This window comes from Desmodus rotundus, chromosome 8 (assembly GCF_022682495.2).
Source record: "Desmodus rotundus isolate HL8 chromosome 8, HLdesRot8A.1, whole genome shotgun sequence".
Classification (NCBI taxonomy): Eukaryota; Metazoa; Chordata; class Mammalia; order Chiroptera; family Phyllostomidae; genus Desmodus; species Desmodus rotundus.
The window spans coordinates 99,770,339-99,788,356 of NC_071394.1; the positions used below are offsets into that span (position 1 = coordinate 99,770,339).

The window sequence follows — 18,018 nt, forward strand, 5'->3', positions numbered from 1 at the left end:
CCAGAGGAGACAAAGAAGTGATAGAGGACTTGATCGTGTTGCCCTAGAAAGCTGTCACCCTCTGTGGTTCCACCTCTGGCATAGCACACACACGATTTTGAGGCACCAGGGTCAGTGCCTGACCCAGAATCAGGCCAAAGGTCTTTGGCACTTCTCTATTTCAGACAGGAAGCTAATTGTAACTGATGAGTGGGTAAGGCCCCACACCCCTGGGGAAAGGGCAATCAAGGGAAAGCCTGGTTCTCCAGGTAGTGCTTAGTTTCCTGAGTAGCAGCAATGAACCAGCTTTGGCTCTATTTGTTCCCTGGACACAGCTCCCTAGTCACCAAGCCCACTGGGCCTTGAATCAGGTTCCTGTAGGTGCTGGGACAGTACTTGCAGCAGAGATTCCTGAAGTTTGGGTCGTTGTCCCTGACCTCATAGTAGCGCCTCCTCTGTGGGTAGGAGATGCGGTGAAATCTTTGGGGGTGTAGAAAGTATAAGTTAGAAGTCCTGAAGTCACTCATCCCCTGGAAGTCTTCAAGTTTGCACCACAGTCTCAACATGCTCATCAATTTGGGTCCTTGGTTGCCCCAAATGTGTGAGTTGTAGTGTTCAACAAAGTTCTCCATGCAGTCCCACAGGAAGGTGTGGCAGGGGAGGAATCCTAACACACTGTTACTAGCATACTGAAAGCCTCTGCAGCCAAAACGTTCTCAGAGATGGGCCTGACAGATATGACATCGATGTCCATGTAGATGCCCCTACACCTCCAGATGATGGCCAGGCGGGACACACGTGAGCTGGCCTGCAGCCAGTTTCTCTCTGCACTGGTGCTGATCTGCAGGAGCAGGTGTGCATCAGCCCCCAGCAGCAGGGAAGGGGGTGGGGGTCACAGTAGGAGGCCAGGGCCCAGTGGGGGCTGGGGCGGGGCCAGTGAGCCAGCCTCCCAAAGCTCTATTTGCCAAAAGCCCAATACTGAGAACGTACCAAACTTACTCCTTCCATCCCCAAAAGTTGACTTTTAGTAAATAGTTGACAGCAATCAGCTTCCATGGGAAGACATTAGTGGATTTTAAGGATTTCATGAAATTGTTTTTTAAAAATCTATAGCAGTGGAAATGTAAAGTAGAAACACAGGAGGGATGTCACCATAAACTCTATGAGTCAATCTCAGTGTGTTGTACAGTGTCTGCAAATATGAGACCATGGAGGAAGAAATGTTTTAAAGTCCTAAAAATGCTAAAAAGTGACAGAGAAAAGATAAAGTAGAAAACTATTCTAAAAACCAGCAGGTACGCTATTTGAAAAATTCGCAACAATGCAGGCAGGCATGTATGTTTTCATTCACCAATTAATTCCTTTAATATTTCAGAAGGTCCTGCTTATTATGGGCCAAGCTGTGTAATAGCTGCCAAAGGTACACATGAACAAAGACAAAATGTCTATGGGAGGAGACAGACAATAAACAAAGAAACATATAACATGTTGGGTGTTCGTAAGGACTGTGAAGGAGAAAAGCTGGGTGAGAGGGCTATGAAGGGGCAGGGTAGAGCACAGTCATATTCGGTTCCAGCAGAAACTGGAGGGAGCGGGTAGGTGATCTATGCTGACACCTCTTAGGAGGTTCTAGATAGGGGGAAGGGCTAGTGCTAGGGCCCCGTGAGGCAGGAGCAGGAGGCAGGCACTGTGGCCAAAACAGACCAGTGAGGGAAGAGGAATGGGAGATTAGATCAGAGAGGCTGGGGGGCGGGGCGGGGGGGGGGCGGGTCGTGGTTTGAGAAGGAGGGCGGATTACGTGGGCTGGGTAAAGACTGAAATGATTTGGGAGATTTGGAGGAAAGGAGGGATATGATCTGAATTAGTCTTCAAAGGGCCCCACTGAATACTCTGTGAAAAACACACAGGGTGGGGGTTGGGAGGTGGCAAAGGCAGAAGCAGAGAGGCAAGTTAAGAGGTTGTGGAAATAATCCATCAAGAGGTGGTGGTGGAATTGCTGGGTCAAAGAGCAGGTCCATTTTTAGTTTTCTGAGGAAATTCCATACTGTTTTCCACAGTGGCATCACCAGTGTCCATTCCCAACAGCAGTGCACTAGGGTTCCCTTTTCTCCGCATCCTCTCCAACATTTGTTTGTGGATTTGTTTCTGTTGGCCACTCTGACTGGTGTCACATGGTACCTCATTGTTTTAATTTGCATCTCTCTGATGGCTAGTGATGCTGAGCATCTTTTCATGTGTCTCTGGGCCCTCTGTATGTCTTCTTGAAGAAGTGTCTGTTCAAGTCCTTTGCCCATTTTTTAATTGGGTTGTTTGTCTTCCTGGAGTGGAGTCATGTGAGTTCTTTATATATTTTGGAGATCAGGCAGCAGCACAATTTACAATAGCCAAGTACTGGAAGCAACCTAAGTGCCCATCAGCAAATGAGTGGGTCCCAAAACTATGGTATATTGACACAATGGAATTCTATGCAGCAGAGAGAAAGAAGGAGCTTATACCCTTTGCAACAGCATGGATGGAACTGGAGAGCGTTATGCTAAGTGAAATAAGCCAGACAGTGAGGGACAAATACCATATGATCTCACCTTTAACTGGAACATAATCAACAAAAGAAAAAATCAAACAGAATATAACCAGAGACTTTGAAGTTAAGAACAATGTAACAATAGCCAGAGGGGAGAGGGGAGGCGATAGTGGGGAGAGGGGTTTACAGGAGCTACTATAAAGGACATATGGACAAAATCAACGGGGAGGGTAGAGGTGGGGGAGGGAGGTGGGTTTGGCTGGGGTGGGGTGGAGGGATGGGGAGAAAATGCAGACAACTGTAATTGAATAACAATTAAAAAAAAAAAACCATGGTATATTTACACAATGGAATTCTAGGCAACAGAAAGAAAGAAGGAGCTCCTACCCTTCGCAACAACATGGATAGATCTGGAGAGCATTATGTTAAGTGATATAAGCCAGGCAGTGAAAGACAAATACCATATGAACTCACCAATAAGTGGAAGCTAATCAACAAAAGAAACAAGAAAGCAAAATATAACAAGAGACATTGAAATTAAGAACAAACTGACAGTAACTACATGGGAGCTGGGAGGGAATAATGGGGTGAAAGCAGGAAGGGTTGTCAAGGAACAGGTATACAGGACACATGGACACAGCTAAAGGTGGGTAGGATCCAGGGTAGGAGGTGGGGATGGCTGGGGCGGGGGGAAGTGGTCGGGGGAAAATGGAGACAACTGTGCTTGAACAACAATAAAAAAAAAAAAAACAGGAAGAGATTAGAAAATCAATCAATAAAACTAAAAAGCCAAATGAAACAGGTTAACTAAGACTTTGCAGAAATCTTCACAAGAGTTGTTCACATCAGCCTATTACATGTAATTGCTGAAGACCTGGTAACTAATCATGGCTAAAATTGATCAAAAGCTGTCCAAAGTTTTTACAACCTACACAAAGTATTAAAGATAGGCATGATGATTATTCCCATTTTTCAAGGGAAAAACCAAAAGGATCAAGAAATTCAGTAATTTGTCCAAAGTCAGACAGGCAGAAATTGACTTTGAGCCCAGGCAATCTGGCTCCAGATATCTACTTATTTCAACAAAACGGTTTTGGTAGAAACTGTGCTGATTAGTGGATAAATTGGTGATGGTTAATGAACTGACCCAGAGACACAGAAGCCTTCCTCAATGTGGGCATTGGACTGAGATCAGCCTAAAACCCAGGGACTCCCCCAGGGTGAGCCCCAGACAGGGAATTAGGATTCTGGATGCTCACCCCATCTCTCCCCCAAAGTACTCAACCCTGGGCATCCTCAGGGGCTACGGTTGCCAAATCACTGCAGCACAGCTGGTCGTCACCAGAAGCTGATGATACATTGGGCCATTCCTAACAGCTGGCTTGAGGTGACCTGTCTGGGTCAGCAAATGGCACACCAGTCCCTCCCTCTAAGGTAGTGATGTAGTGCCCAGCAGGTTTGGATGGGGCAGACACTGAAGAGCCTGGTCCCAAGGCTGAACTTGTCCCTAACACCCAACATAGCAAAGTTGAGGCACAGCTTAGAGAAACCCAAACTGAATTTCATGAAACATTGCTTCCCAGAAAATATTTACATCATCCTCAAAGGGGTTCCATGCTCAAATCAGTTAAAAACGAATGCAAGTATGAATCAAATCAAAGTCTCTTTGGTTGAGAACTACACAGAGCCTTTAAGCTCCTCAGGTGCACGATTAGTTTGTGAGAAATGAATGCAGTGTGTAGCGCCTGCCAGCACAATTTGAGTAGAGGTTTCTTTTCCCAAGGAGGAACCAGTTTGGGTAACCTCAGTAGAGCCCAGGAGTGGGGAAGCAGGTCCCTGAGGCAGCAAGCAGGCTGGTATTGTACGGTCCTGGAGCGCCCTCTAGCAGTCTGGCACTGAGACCGCAGGCACCCAGCAGGCACATGTGTCAGGAGAACCTGTTCCTGAAACAGTCTTTCCTGTCAGTGAGCTGAGCAGCCCAGCACCACGGAATAGACAAGAGTCACACACAGTAACTATGCTATTCACTCAAAGTAGAACATAAACATATATTAATATCATGTTCGAACTCTTAACTATCTAAGGGAAATACAACACACAGCACAATCACTGGAAATAAACCCTGTCCCAGAATCTGGTATAAACGTCCAGGAGGCAGCATGGTGGCAAGGAAGTGGTCAGCATTTTGCAGTGAAGATCTCTGGGGCCAGGTAGGCAGCAGAGCAGACTGGTGAGACCATTGCCAGTTAAGTAGTCCTGCTGTGCACAGTAGGTCCTGTTCCAGGTGTCATCTTATCCCCATCCCTGCCCCGGCCCAGAGCCACACTAGTGGCCATTTGTTAGGAACCCAGTGCTGGCAACCCCAGTGAAATCCCAGTCTGGTGAGCTGCTCCACCTCCTCCTCACAGGTCTTGTTTGAGATTTCTGGGCTCTTCAGAAGAAAAGGCAGGGACACTGGGATCTAAAGTCACAGGGGGGAAGAGAGACACTGATTAATTCCCTACCTGACAGCCTTCCCACACACATGCTTCTACACTCAGTCCTACCCCTTAGTGTAGAAAATATCTCCAGATGACAGCACCTCAGGGAAGTGTGCCCTCCACCCAGGAAAGCCCCAGGCGAGTGAAGCAGGGCAGTCAGGACTCTCCCTTTTCATGCATGAATAGTGCAGTAGGCTGAAAAAGGGCCATGCAAATAGACATCAAGGCCTGAGTCCTGGAACCTGCAACTGTTACCTCTGGAAAAGGGTCTTTGCACATGTAATAAACTGAGGATGGTGGGATGGGGTCTCGGAGGGAGCTCCCATTCATCTCTCCTAACTGCCTGTTCCCTCTCTCGTCTGCACTTCCACCACCCTGTGCTTCCTCCGTCACATCACTGAGTCCTGTATCCCACCGAAGATGGCAGGTCCTGGTACATATCAACCTCAACAAATACCGTGCAAAATGAATGAGTGAATGAATGAACGTTTGAGGCAGAGGGCTAGGAACTCAAATGGAAGTGTGAAAGGCAAGTTAGCAGGCAGGACAAATACCCTTCTTCTGATTTCTGTGCCAGACTAAGAACTGTCCTTTCCTTAGACAATTTCAGACAAAATGTTTAAACCGGACAGACTTTCCCATATTATGGACACAATTTAGCATATTCTCATACCAAGTGTTCTGTTGTCTCTTTGACATTTTGCATAACGTGAAACTACCTTTAAACATAAAATACCCACTTCATACTTGTCCAAGAAATACTTTCCATGAGTTCATGGATGGCTGTTAGTAATATTTTCCTAATGCCCATGAACAGAAAAAAAGTATTAAATTGTAAAACTATTCATCCATGTACCAATCAAAATTATCTTTCCTATTCCTATGATACACAGGCCATACTCTGGAAAACTCCTTTCCATGAAGGGCTGTGGGTGGGCCTGCCTGGACACAGGGAGACAACAGATGTGACCTCCCTCTGGCCACAGGCGTCCATGGCTGAGGGGACCACCCTGTGTGGGGGACACAGACCCACTGACCCCTCCACCCCACTCCAAGTTCCAATTATAGCCGCCCCGTGGATCTGGGAATCCTCCAGAACTGCGGAGGACCCAGTACCCAGCAACACAACTACCCTTGTTTCCAAAGTTCCCTAAGGGTGGACATTGGAGGTTCCTTGCCCTCCAATGTCCTTTAACCTTCCCCAAGAACCACCTGCCTTCCCTCTTCATGACCCGCCAGGGCACAGCACCAGCAGTGACCTCAGACAGGGAAAAGTCTGAGCTCCGCAGAAGGCTTTGTCCACAGGCAGGACTGGCCCAGCCTTTTGCCCTCCTGCTGATTCAGAACAGTGTTCATTGAGTTTTACCTCTGCCTGCAGCCGCAGCTCCCAGGCTGTGGGCCTTCTACCAGCGCTGCCTGGCCCGCTTTCTAGAGCCTGAAAACCAACGAGCTGCTCTCTCTGTGAAAGCAAAGTTCAAATTGTGATCAAAGCAGGTAAAGCAAAGCAGAGCTAAGCTGCCCAGCAAAGAGTCAAACCTAGCAGGAGCATTTGGGCAGGCCACCTGCTGGAATTCTGTCCTGTGCTATCCTGAAAGACCCTGGTGTCCACCCCTGCCCTCCCCACCCCAAACTCTGTTTGCCCCACAGAGGCTTTCAGACTCAGTCACCAGTGAGGACCCTACCACCATGTCACCCTTTAGAACCCCCCCACCCCCCACCACATGCAAACAAACCGGGACCTTCCCAGGACACAGTGCCCTGGCAACCCCTCTCACCAGCTTACCTGAAGCCTTCCTGCACCATTCAGAAAACTTCCCCTCCTTCTTCTTCCCACTCTTCTTCAGGAAGTGTCTGAAAGTCCTCGTGGGGACTTCCTTTGCATCCTAGAAGAGTCAGAAGTTCCCCTTAGGAGACAGAGGAGCCCCTCCTTCGTGTTCCCCTAAGCCTCTAAACCTGCTGCTGGCCCAGGAGCCCCTGGGACCTGTTGTGGGCACAATCTGGGCGAGCAGGACATGAGTGGTCCAGCAGGGCGAACAGCAGCTTCACAGGCTGCGCAAAGGGTGCTGCTTGAGGGTCTGGGAGCCTCGGCAAAACACGCAGAGCAAGACGGTACAAAACAGCTGGGAACAATTCCACCCACATCACAGCATACTAGGCTCATAGCAAGCCTTTCCACCGACTGACTGAGTCCTCAGATGGGAGCTCACGGCTTGCTCCTCTTTGTACTCCAGGCACTATCCTTATGATGGACGAGTCGTTCTCTGTGGCTACCAATGTTAGAAAACCTACTGCTGAAAACAAATGCCAGGTACCCTTCTAAGACCTCCTGAAAGTTGCTTGGACCTTTGACATCTACCCAGAGTCCATGGGAAGTTCTTGGGAGGCATCTAAATCCAACATGAGGATGCTTTAGAGGTTAGAAAGAAATGTTTTATTTTCATTTTTTTTAGAAGGACAACTTTTTCATTGTTGACACTATTACAGATGTACCCCATTCCCTCCCCGCCCCCGTCATAGCCCACCTCACCTAGGCTCCGTCTTCTCTGGCCTTCACTTCATTGTTGTCTGTGTCCATGAGCTATGTGTACATGCACATGTGTTCTTTTTCTCATCTCTTGTAGTTTCACAAAAGAAATGTTTTAATCAGGCCTGAACATAGGGCCAGACTTAGATTAAGCAGGAGCTGGAAACAGCCAAAGGTTACTTCAGTAACCTAGGTGCCCACCTTTCTTCTCATCTGAGCCTACACAGATAGTGTGTTCAATGACACCATGTCCGTCTTTGCTAATAACAAGGGGTGTTTTCATTTAACAGTATTAAGAGATTTTATCAATGACTTTAACAACAGTATGCATGCCTTGGTTAGAAAGGAGCATGAGGACACAACAGCATTCAACCCTAGTCTGTACCAGACAGGGCTTTCAGTGCCCAGCTCACCCACAGCCACCTGCTCAGTGTGTGTGGCCACCTGTGCACTGGTGATAGACACTTAACCCAAGGGACCCATGCAGAGGCCAGAATGAGCCAATTAAATTCCCTTGGTCAGAAGTAGAGATCCGGTAGAAAGTAACCAATGAGCAGACAGCCCAGAGAGGTGAGCACACAGGGTGGCATCTGAAGCAACCACTGGAAGAAACAGAGGAAGAGACTCCCCTGCCACCAGGACGTGAGGGGAGAAGGTGCGTGGGTTTCCATTACTAGACACCAAAGGCACCCTCGTTGGAACAAATAAGACGAAGAAGCCTATAGGGTAAAGTACCACGGTGCCTTCATCCGTTTAAGAATGCCCAGTGTTGGAACAGCAGCGCCGGCACTTACACTCTTTCCTCGTGTGCTTTCCATTGTCTCTTCCAGGTTGTTCCCCTGGGTTTGCCCGAATAGCTGCCACAGGCTGATGTTTTGCCCCTGAGCTTCGAGCACCTTCTGAGGTTCATCTTGTAAATCTGTTGACTCAGTAGCAGGAGACAATCACCAAGGTCCATCTCGGATACCCGAAACCTCCATCCCCAAAGTCCCACCTCACCCACCTGGCCCTCTCTTCCCCAGGGGTGCTAGTCTTTGGCTTGTGACCTCAGGGCCACTTATCCATTCCGCGTGTCCATCCTGGGTCAGAAGCTGGGGTGTTTCTGTTCCTGGGCGCCTCTGCCCAGACCCCCTAGCCACATTCAGGACTTATTCCATTCCAGTCTGGACATCTAAGATCTGGGCTCAGTCCTCTCCCAGCACAACTCTGGGATGCAAGCTTTTGCCTCACCCTTGAGTCCTGGCAGCAGCTCTTTCCCTGACTCCATTTGGATCCCAGATTCTAGGCCCCGTTGGCTCCCAGCTGCAGCCTAATACTAGCCCCTCCTGATACCATCACCCCATTGCTGCATGAAATTATTTCCCCTTACTGGGATATCATGGTGTACACGATAGACAAGTTCCTGCTCTCTTCAAGTTTACTATCTAGGTCAGATGTTCTCCCTCCAATTCGGATGTAGTAAACACCCAAATCCAAAGAGGTTCAGAGGCACATGCAGCCGCTGTCCTCAGCCTCCTCCAGACATGCTGATTCCATAAGTCTGGGGAAGGGCTCTGGAATCTGCATTTTTCGTTGCCCTGATGATTGTGGTGGACGTGAGCCATAGACCACAGCTTAAAAAACACCCACCCAGTGGGAAATAAAACTGGCAATGACAATTACATGTGGTAACTGCTAGGAAGGGGCCATCCAGGCTGAGTCTGGGAAGCCTCCCGAGTGCTGTGTTGCTCCAGTGTGGGGGCCACTGTAGTTAGAACTGGACCAGTCCTTGGATTCACAGAGGGGACATCCAGTGACAAGTCACATGAATGTGAACAAGCCCATACTGGGTGCTGGGGCCACACGAGAAAACCCTGAAAATGTCACAGTCTAAGGTGGCAATCAACCCTGGCTGTATGTCTGAACCACCTGGGCCTCATCCCAAGCTAGTTCCTTCAGAATCTGTTAGGGTGGGCCCCTGGCCTTCATATTTATTTACAAAACTCCCCAGATCTTCTAAGAAACAGCCAGGCCTGAGAACCCACGGCTCAAGAGCAGTGGTTTTCAGAGTGTGAGCCACAGCACTGGCCCCAGCTGCTAAGTTGTGGGAAATGCAGATTCTCAGACCCCACCCCAGCCCTACTGCATCCACAGTTTGGAGTGGGGATCCCTGCAGTCTGGGAGTAAGGGGACCCCCTTCTTACATTACAGCCCTGGCTTTCATGCCTCTAGTTCCCTTCACCCACGGGTCAGGTGGCCAGATACACTTAACAAGAGACCATGGAAACAAAGAAGAGGGCAGCAAATCTGTGTCACCATTGGTCAGCAGGGAAGGAAATGAGGTCCCACCTTCTTTGGAGGAGTCCTTGTCCATGTTCACAGACTTCGGGCCCCTAGTGCTCCCTGAGGAGAAGAACACTTAGTGGGCTGCAGTGCACTGGACCCCATCCCCGGCTGAGAGAACGTGTGGGACAGCACGGGAGAGTCAGTCAGGAGAAGTAAGGCCACTGGTAATTTCTCTACCATAGGGGGCAGGCAGGAGCAGTGGTCACAAACACAGACACTGGAGGCAGAAGGTACAGAGTTCACAGTCTAGTCCTGCCCCTCACTAGGTGGCCAGGCCTTCAAACTGTCTAAGCCTCAGTGTCCTCTTCAGGAAAATGAAGATATCCAAGCTCACCCCACAGTAAACTGTGGGGCCAGGGTAATGAGACAATCAATCTGAAGTGCTGATGAAGCACATAGAACTCATCTGAGCTCCAGCCCTGGGAAGTTCGGTCGCATAGGAATAGTGCTTCTCTGAGCTGGTTGCAAGTCTGGGAAGGAAATGTCTGGCCTCGAGGCAAGGCATGGGAGGAGACTTGTGGGTTTGCAAGCAAAGGCAGAAAGGGAGCTAGCCAGATAGGACAGGGGAGGCAGGGTGGATGGAGTACAAGGGGAGTTCATAATGGGAGGCCAAGCTCTCCAAGTGAGAGCAGTGCCTTGTGGGTTACCGCCTGCCTTTTAAGGCCAGCACCTGCACTCCATTACACACTCACACACTCACATGCACACACACCAGAACACCAGGGTATCCAAGAGAGGACAGAGATACTCCAAAGAGGCCATATTCACATAGTTCTGGGGTGAACTTGCTATACACCAGGAACAAGGTAAAGGTAAACGTCGATGGCCTAAAACACAGGCAAGGTGAATGAAAAACAGTCAGTTCATGGACCCTGCCCAGCAGACACTGCCCTCAGGATTCCTCGCCTCTCCTGTTTCCATCTCTCCACAGAGAAGAGACGGCCAGGCAAGAAACCCAGCTGCTGGAAGGGACATTTTCAGCACAAATGCTGGGCTGGAGCCCTGTCTGTCCCAAAGCAAAGGTCTTCTCATCGTCCCTCGCCCAGCTGGAGACTCTGGCACCACATGCCCTCAGCCTCATCCTAGAGACTTATGGGTGAGGGACAGGAAAGAGAAAAGGCCAAGACAGCAGCTGAGATTGGGACAAACCACCCCATGTAGACTTACCCTTCAGCTTCCTGCTCGACGAGGTCTGCTTCTGCAAAGATGGAGAACATAGCAGGTTACAAGCAGCAGGGAACTCTGCTCTGAGCAGTGGTTCTGTCTAGCACCATGAAAAAGGGACAGCCACTATCTCTCCATACCACCTATTGGAAACTGGAAGGAGCTCACAGTTCACCGGTCCGAAGTCCAACATATCTCATGACGTCCACATGTGAGACGGATGGCACCAAGTTGAATGGCAGTAACCAGAATGACAGAGTGCTTTATGTTCCCCTGGTGGGGAGGCAAGAATGCCTTCTCTTCAGAGAGGGAGTGTGGTTGGAAGGTCAGAAGCCCATGGAAGTAGAGTGGGACAGTCAGTACTGGTGGTACACTGGGTGGAAAAATGCAGGACAAGGTAGGTGCCCCCCTGCAATGTGGGCATCTGAGATGATGCCCCCTAGGAGCTAGGAGGAGTGATGAGGACAGTCACCAAACCTTCTACTCAAACCCCCTTTCCAGAAAGTGCTTCCTATTCCTCCTTCTGTCACAGTGACAATTGCAATGGTGGGATATTGAAACCCACCCCACCATTCTTTTGACATGGTTTCTGTAAGTGCGGACTCTGACTAATCTGTAGCTGGTAGATAAACAACATGTGCACATAAATATCCTACGATCTAGTTTCAGAAGGTACAGACTCTGACCTTCAAACATCCCAGCTCCCGAGTTGCTGACATTCATCCATGGAGCCAGGATGACATGAGGCCAGGATGACGTGAGGCCAAGATGATTAAACCAGGATGGTGCACACCGGACCATCACTTACCTTACCGGAATGGATTGCACACCAGCAATGCCTCTTGAGTATTCGCTTTCATAGCAACAGGCAGCTGGACCTGCTTTCAGCTCCATTTGTATGTGGGTAGGGCAGACACAGGTAACAGCGTGACCCCACACCACATCCAACGAGACTGTCCAGGACTGGGGAGGGAATTCTGGACTGGTAATGTGTAACGCCAACAGATGATGGCAGCCAACTGGTTTAGGTTAGGGTTTTTTGTTTGCGTCATCCCGTATTTGTTTTTGTCACATGGAACACATAGGGAATGGAAGCTGATCTTCAGAAAAACATGAAAAGGGATATAGGTATGCGGGAAGGAACAAGACACCAGCAGAGGAAAACTCTTGACCATCTTCATGTCCATGGTTCTAGCTTATTCTCACACTCAGATGCCCCATTGCCTTGAGTTCTTGAGGACAATATATCTACCCTCATCAAAGATCCCCTCTTCTCTTAAATTGAGTTGTTTTCTATGACATACTGTTTAAGATTTATGCAACTATTTCCTCTTTTGCTAAACCCTAGCAGAAATATTTTCTTTCATTTTTCCTTTATTTTTATTTTATTTCATTCATTTTCTAAATTTATTTATTTATTTTTATTCAGTTACAACTGTCTGCACTTACTCCCCTTCTCAAATCCATATTTGTTGACCGTACATTGTTAGCATGAAATCGGCCTCAGTGGGAACACTGACACCACAGAAAAATGCAAATGCAAAAAATCAAGAATTTTCTAGTTCCATAGAGCCAGTTGTGAAATACCACCACACTGCTACCTCCATCCAAATATTTTCAAATCCAGGAGTTTGTTACACTTTCTAAGCGTTGTTTTCAACTTGGTTGGAGTCAGGACGAGGGCAAGGTTGTTCAAGAAGAGACAGCTGTGTGTATTTTGAAAAAGCTCCCACGCAAATCTGATGTTGTACAGGTATATATCACCAGTCTCACACAGACATTCGCAAAACCCCGTCGTGTGTTTCTTGTATTGGCGTATGGTATGAAAATATAGAAAACTGGATGTCTTTAAACTATCCTACACCATGGAAGAGAAATGGAAACTTTGTAAGAGGACCCAGAGCTGTTGCGTGGCTTTGGGAGGATAGGCACAGAGGATTGTCTCACCTGAATTTTCCTGTCCTTGAGAAATCTCTGGGCCTCATACTCCTCTGTCTGCCTGAGTAGTTCCTCGCACTCAGCATCCTGCTGAGCCCGCAGGTTGGAGCACACAGCACTGGGGGAGTGCGGGGCCCCTCGTTTCTGAAAAGGCCAGGACATGGTTTTGTGCTTTTGTCTTTCTTTCAGTCTTTTTATTCATGTTCATGCTATTCTTAATTAGTGCAGCTTTTATTCATCTTATAATTTCTTTAGGGTGTTAGGGAGAAAAGTTATGGGAGCTTTGTTTGAAGATATCTGTCTGTCACACAATAGCTGCTCAATAAATATTCATTTGTTGAATACATTGAATGAATGTATATGAATGAGTCTTGACCCCTTAACACTTTTTGGAAGTTCTTTAACCCCTATCAGAATTATTTTCTTACATTTTTCTTTCAGGTGTATTTTCTTTTTTAAATTTTTTATATATATTTATTTATTTTTATTCAGTTACAATTGTCTGCACTTTCTCCCCTTCCCAATTCCGTATTTGTTGACCGTACGTTGCTAGCATGAAATCGGCTTCGGTGGGAATACTGTCACCACAGAAAACTGCAAATATTACAAATCAAAGATTTTCTAGTTCTGTAGAGCCAGGTGTGAAATACCACCACACAACTACGTCCATCCCAAAATTTATAAAACCTGCAGTTTGTTACACTTTCTAAGTGTTGTTTTCAACTTGGTTGGAGTCAGGACGAGGGCAAGGTTGTTCAAGAAGAGACAGACAGCTGTGTGTACTTTGAAAAATATCCCACGCAAATCTGATGTTGTACACGTATATATCACGACGAGTCTCCCTCAGACATCCCCAAAACCCTGTCGTGTGTTTCTTGTATTGCAGATGGTCTGAAAATATAGAAATTTGGATGTCTTTAAACTATCCTACACCATGGAAAAGAAATGGAAACTTTGTCAGAGGACCCAGGGCTGTTGGGTGGCTTTGGGACGATAGGCTCAGAGGATTGTCTCACCTGAATTCTCCTGTCCTTGAGAAATCTCTGGGCCTCATACTCCTCTGTCTGCCTGAGCAGTTCCTCGCACTCGGCATCCTGCAGAGCCCGCAGATTGGAGCACACAGCACTGGGGGAGTGCGGGGCCCCTCGTTTCTGAAAAGGCCAGGACATGGTTTTGTGCTTTTGTCTTTCTTTCAGTCTTTTTATTCTTGTTCATGCTATTCTTAATTAGTGCAGCTTTTATTCATCGTATAATTTCTTTAGGGTGTTAGGGAGAAAAGTTATGTGAACCTTGGTTTAAGATATCTGCCTGTCACACAATAGCTGCTCAATAAATATTCATTTCTTGAATACATTCAATGATTGTATATGAATGAGTCTTGACTCTTTAATACTTTTTGTACGTCTTTTAACCCCAAGCAGAATTATTTTCTTTCATTTTTCATTCATGTTTATTTTATTTTATCTATTTTTCAAATTTATTTATTTATTTTTATTCAGGTACAATTGTCTGCACTTTCTCCACTTCCCAATTCCGTATTAGTTGACCGTACATTGCTAGCATGATATAGGCCTCGGTGGGAATACTGACACCACAAAAACTGCAAATGCTACAAATCAAAGATTTTCTAGTTCCGTAGAGCCAGTTGTGAAATACCACCACACCACTACGTCCATCCCAAATATTTTCAAATCCAGCAGTTTGTTACACTTTCTAAGCGTTGTTTTCAACTTGGTTGGAGTCAGGACGAGGGCAAGGTTGTTCAAGAAGAGACAGCTGTGTGTATTTTGAAAAAGCTCCCACGCAAATCTGATGTTGTACAGGTATATATCACCAGTCTCACACAGACATTCGCAAAACCCCGTCCTGTGTTTCTTGTATTGGCGTATGGTATGAAAATATAGAAAACTGGATGTCTTTAAACTATCCTACACCATGGAAGAGAAATGGAAACTTTGTAAGAGGACCCAGGGCTGTTGGGTGGCTTTGGGAGGATAGGCACAGAGGATTGTCTCACCTGAATTTTCCTGTCCTTGAGAAATCTCTGGGCCTCATACTCCTCTGTCTGCCTGAGCAGTTCCTCGCACTCAGCATCCTGCAGAGCCCGCAGGTTGGAGCACACAGCACTGGAGGACTGCTGGGCCGCTCGTTTCTGAAAAGGCCAGGACATGGTTTTGTGCTCTTGTCTTTCTTTCAGTCTTTTTATTCTTGTTCATGCTATTCTTATTTAGTGCAGCTTTTATTCATCTTATATTTTCTTCAGGGTGTTAGGGAGAGAAGTTATGGGAATTTTGGTTTAAGATATCTGCCTGTCACACAATAGCTGCTCAATAAATATTCATTTGTTGAATACATTCAAGGAATGTATATAATGATTCTTGAGTGTTTAACCCTTTTTGGAAGTTTTTTAAACCCTAGCAGAATTATTTTCTTACATTTTTCTTTCATGTATATTTTCTTTTTTAAATTTTTTATATATATTTATTTATTTTTATTCAGTTACAATTGTCTGCACTTTCTCCACTTCCCAATTCCGTATTTGTTCACCGTATGTTGCTTGCATGAAATCAGCCTCGGTGGGAATACTGACACCACAGTAAACTGCAAATGTTACAAATCAAAGATTTTCTAGGTTTGTAGAACCAGGTGTGAAATACCACCACACAACTACGATCATCCCAAAATTTTCAAAACCTGCAGTTTGTTACACTTTCTAAGTGTTGTTTTCTACTTGGTTGGAGTCAGAACGAAGGCAAGGTTGTTCAAGAAGAGACAGCTGTGTGTATTTTGAAAAAGCTCCCACGCAAATCTGATGTTGTAAAGGTATATAACACCAGTCTCCCTCAGACATCCCCAAAACCCCGTCGTGTGTTTCTTGTATTGGCATATGGTCTGAAAATATAGAAATCTGGATGTCTTTAAACTATCCTACACCATGGAAGAGAAATGGAAACTTTGTAAGAGGACCCAGGGCTATTGGCTTGCTTTGGGATGATAGGCTCAGAGGATTTGCTCACCTGAATTTTCCTGTCCTTGAGAAATCTCTGGGCCTCATACTCCTCTGTCTGCCTGAGCAGTTCCTCGCACTCGGCATCCTGCAGAGCCCCCAGTTTGGAGCACACAGCACTGGGGGACTGCGGGGCCGCTCGTTTCTGAAAAGGCCAGGACATGGTTTTGTGCTTTTGTCTTTCTTTCAGTCTTTTTATTGCTGTTCATGCTATTTTTAAATAGTGCAGCTTTTATTCATCTTATAATTTCTTTAGTGTGTTACAGAGAAGTTATGGGAACTTTGATTTAATATAGCTGCCTGTCACACAATAGCTGCTCAGTAAATATTCATTTGTTGAATACATTCAATGAATGTATATGAATGAGTCTTGACTCTTTAACACTTTTTGTACGTCTTTTAACCTCTAGCAGAATTATTTTCTTTCATTTTTCTTTTATGTTTATTTTCCTTTATTTATTTTTAAATTTATTCATTTATTTATATTCAGTTACAATTGTCTGCACTTTCTCCCCTTCCCAATTCCATATTTATTGACCGTATGTTGGTAGTAAGAAATCGGCCTCGGTGGGAATACTGACAGCACAGAAAACTGCAAATGCTACAAATGAAAGATTTTCTAGTTCCGTAGAGCCAGTTGTGAAATACCACCACACCGCTACGTCCATCCCAAATATTTTCAAAACCTGCCGTTTGTTACACTTTCTAAGAGTTGTTTTCAACTTGGTTGGAGTCAGGAGGAGGGCAAGGTCGTTCAAGAAGAGACAGACAGCTGTGTGTACTTTGAAAAAGATCCCACGCAAATCTGATGTTGTACACGTATATATCACCAGTCTCCCTCAGACACCCCCAAAACACCACTGTGTTTCTTGTATTGCAGATGGTCTGAAAATATAGAAATTTGGATGTCTTTAAACTATCCTACACCATGGAAAAGAAATGGAAACTTTGTCAGAGGACCCAGGGCTGTTGGGTGGCTTTGGGACGATAGGCTCAGAGGATTGTCTCACCTGAATTCTCCTGTCCTTGAGAAATCTCTGGGCCTCATACTCCTCTGTCTGCCTGAGCAGTTCCTCGCACTCGGCATCCTGCAGAGCCCGCAGATTGGAGCACACAGCACTGGGGGAGTGCGGGGCCCCTCGTTTCTGAAAAGGCCAGGACATGGTTTTGTGCTTTTGTCTTTCTTTCAGTCTTTTTATTCTTGTTCATGCTATTCTTAATTAGTGCAGCTTTTATTCATCGTATAATTTCTTTAGGGTGTTAGGGAGAAAAGTTATGTGAACCTTGGTTTAAGATATCTGCCTGTCACACAATAGCTGCTCAATAAATATTCATTTCTTGAATACATTCAATGAATGTATATGAATGAGTCTTGACTCTTTAATACTTTTTGTACGTCTTTTAACCCCAAGCAGAATTATTTTCTTTCATTTTTCATTCATGTTTATTTTATTTTATCTATTTTTCAAATTTATTTATTTATTTTTATTCAGGTACAATTGTCTGCACTTTCTCCACTTCCCAATTCCGTATTAGTTGACCGTACATTGCTAGCATGATATAGGCCTCGGTGGGAATACTGACACCACAAAAACTGCAAATGCTACAAATCAAAGATTTTCTAGTTCCGTAGAGCCAGTTGTGAAATACCACCACACCACTACGTCCATCCCAAATATTTTCAAATCCAGCAGTTTGTTACACTTTCTAAGCGTTGTTTTCAACTTGGTTGGAGTCAGGACGAGGGCAAGGTTGTTCAAGAAGAGACAGCTGTGTGTATTTTGAAAAAGCTCCCACGCAAATCTGATGTTGTACAGGTATATATCACCAGTCTCACACAGACATTCGCAAAACCCCGTCCTGTGTTTCTTGTATTGGCGTATGGTATGAAAATAGAGAAAACTGGATGTCTTTAAACTATCCTACACCATGGAAGAGAAATGGAAACTTTGTAAGAGGACCCAGGGCTGTTGGGAGGCTTTGGGAGGATAGGCACAGAGGATTGTCTCACCTGAATTTTCCTGTCCTTGAGAAATCTCTGGGCCTCATACTCCTCTGTCTGCCTGAGCAGTTCCTCACA

At 46.1% G+C, this 18,018-nt stretch overlaps 1 pseudogene; it reads right to left on the reverse strand.

The window, feature by feature from the left end:
- Nucleotides 1-293: 293 nt before the first annotated feature.
- Nucleotides 294-5,310, reverse strand: LOC128781472 (alpha-1,4-N-acetylglucosaminyltransferase-like; annotated as a pseudogene).
- Between the last annotated feature and the right edge of the window lie 12,708 nt (nt 5,311-18,018).